Source organism: Elaeis guineensis, chromosome 7 (assembly GCF_000442705.2).
Source record: "Elaeis guineensis isolate ETL-2024a chromosome 7, EG11, whole genome shotgun sequence".
NCBI lineage: Eukaryota > Viridiplantae > Streptophyta > Magnoliopsida > Arecales > Arecaceae > Elaeis > Elaeis guineensis.
The window spans coordinates 85,048,766-85,051,614 of NC_025999.2; positions in this window are offsets into that span (position 1 = coordinate 85,048,766).

Consider the following 2,849-nt stretch of genomic DNA (forward strand, 5'->3'; position numbering starts at 1 on the left):
ACAGTAGGATTGGATTCATTCATTGATAAAAAAGATACAACATATCGCAAGGATACCCACATAATACCTCCTAAGGTACCACGAAGCTAGTACCAAATCCTACATAACGTGATACATATTCCATCCTTCCCTTCAAGCTAAACAAGTTTAACATGCAACATCATGATATATATTAATCTGAAACCCAGAAAACCGTTCAGAGAAAAGTAAAGACCAGCTGACAACTAAATAATGCTGCCTTTAAATATTTATACTTTCTGAAACTGCACAGAACTGCAATCCTTATCAAAATATACTTCACCTGACACACTTCAAGAACTAGATGATGCATTGAGAATAGCAGCTTGGCTATCTTTTGCTACAGAAAATTCCGCGCCTGTCAGCCTGCAAAATAAAAGATAGTTCAGAATAAATTGTGTTGAGGAATATCCACCGACCGATCGATCGATTGTGTTGGAGAATATCCACCGACCGACGATCGCACCGATCGATGGTCGGAAAGACCGACGACCGACCGACAGCCGGAGCGACCGACCGATGAACACCATCACCGGCCAATTATCGGCCCACGACCGACTGAGATGTATCGGTCGGACGTACTCTTCCCGACCGATTGGACCTGGAAGTCTGGTGGCCGACTCACGCAAGGCTCGCCGACCAACGGCGGGGCCCGACGCCACTCAGCTGGCCACCGATCTAAGGTCGGTCGACTCCTCCGATCGCCGTACAGCCGCCAGAGCTTGTCAGTCCTGACAGCCGCATGCGGCACGGCCATCTAAGGGCATTGTCCCGCCGAGGGCATTGTCAACCCTGGTGATTCGACAGCCCCACGGCGATATGACACTTTCACGGCGACTCTGACAATCTACAGTGAGTTGACAATTCCTCACTTGTCCGCGCCATTAATGACGGCGCCATACCGTGCTCCACTATATAAATCGGGGAAGGCAACAGTGCAAGAGATCTCTCTCCACTTCTCGACTTCGAGACCACAGGCTCGCACCTCTCTCCCTCTCTCCCTCGATTGAGCTCTCTGTCTTCATTTACTGTTGCCCAGTCACCTCTCTGACTTGACCGTCGGAGGGTCCCCGCCGGAGCCGCCTCCGGTCAGTGTGGACTTCTCGTTTTGCAGGTGCACGTTCCCGGCGATCGGACGACGAGACGATTGGCCGCAACAGATTGGCGCGTCAGGAAGGGGACACGATGACGAAGACAAGAGCCCAACGATCGAGGATCACCGGGTCGCGAGGCGCTCTTCCCGCTGGGAAGAGGCCTCCCCGCCACCGTCGGTGGGAGCCCAGCTCTCCACGCCCCGCAGTGACCACGGAGGCGCAGATCGCGGCCATCGTACGGCAGATGACCGTACTGACGGACGCAGTCAAGAGCCTCCAGCAACAACCGACGGCCCGTCCGATGCCCTCCAGGAGCAGCCGCCGACGACCGCGTCGATCCCGTCACCTCCGCGCGAGCGCCCGCAACAGCGCTCCCACGGAGAGGAGGAGGGATGGCCATGGCGCGATGACCGACGGTCCCAGCAGCCTTCTCCTTCCCTGCTGGAACGGGCGAGGAAGGAGAAGCGCGCGAACGTCGTCCGCCTCCCTCTTAGAATCTTCCGGAAACTCCACCCTGGGGTCTCCCAGCACCGACGGACGAACGACTACGAGCGCCGGTTCGAAAATCGACCGCCGGCTCGCGCAGTTGCAGGTGGACGGCCAGAAGTTTCGAACGACGTCGACTTCCAGACCGCCCAACCTCTCTCCCGACTAATTCTCGACGAACCGATCCCAGTCGGTTCAAGATGCCACACGTGGAGCCATACGACGGCTCCACCGACCCGATCGACCACCTTGAGAGCTACAAAGCTCTCATGACGATCCAAGGGGCAACCGACGCTCTTTTTTGCATCGGCTTCCCCGCCACACTCGCAAGGCTGCCAGGGCCTGGTACTCGATCTTCGATCGAGAAGTATCCACTCCTTCGGACAGCTCGAGCACTCGTTCGTGGCCCACTTCAGCACCAGCCGGAAGCCGCCGCGAACGTCGGACAGCCTTTTCTCCCTCAAACAGGGAGAAAATGAGACGCTCCGACACTTCGTGGCACGATTCAACACGGCCACGCTTGAGGTCCGGGACCTCAACGAAGACATGGCTATCTCAGCCATGAAAGCGGGGCTGAGGGCGTCCCGATTCACCTACTCTCTGGACAAGACCCTCCCCCGGACGTACGTCGAGCTACTGGAGCGCGCGTACAAGTACATGCGCGCGGATGAAGGAGCATCCGACCGACGCTTGGCCGAGCCCAGAGGCCCGAAGGAGAACGGAGGAAGGGTCGGGAACCGCCGAACCCAGCAGGCCCCGACCGATAGTCGGGTCTCGCCACCCCGACGAATCCAAAAGTCACCCCGGCAACAGACTCCAAGGCCGGCACGCCCCAGGTATGACTCCTACACTCCTCTCTCCGCCCTCGTGCGCAGATTCTAATGGAGATCGAGGGGGAAGAATACCTGCGACGGCCTCCGCCTCTGAAGGCAAAAGGCCTCGACCGTCGGAAGTACTGCGATTTCACCGAGGCCACGGCCACAACACCGAGCAGTGCATCCAGCTCAAGGATGAGATTGAAGCCTCATTCATCGGGGGTATCTCGGTAAATTTCGGAAGGGCCCGCGACCCAACCAGTGCCGATCGACGACCCAGCCGACTGAAGAAGCGGCGACAATCAGCCGACGGCCGGAGTCATCAACTGATCTACGCTGGGCCCGGGGACGTCTGGGACGGGGAGGGGAGCCGACGAAAAAGCCACGCCCGGACGACGTAATCACTTTTACGGAGGAAGACGTTCGGGGCATCCAA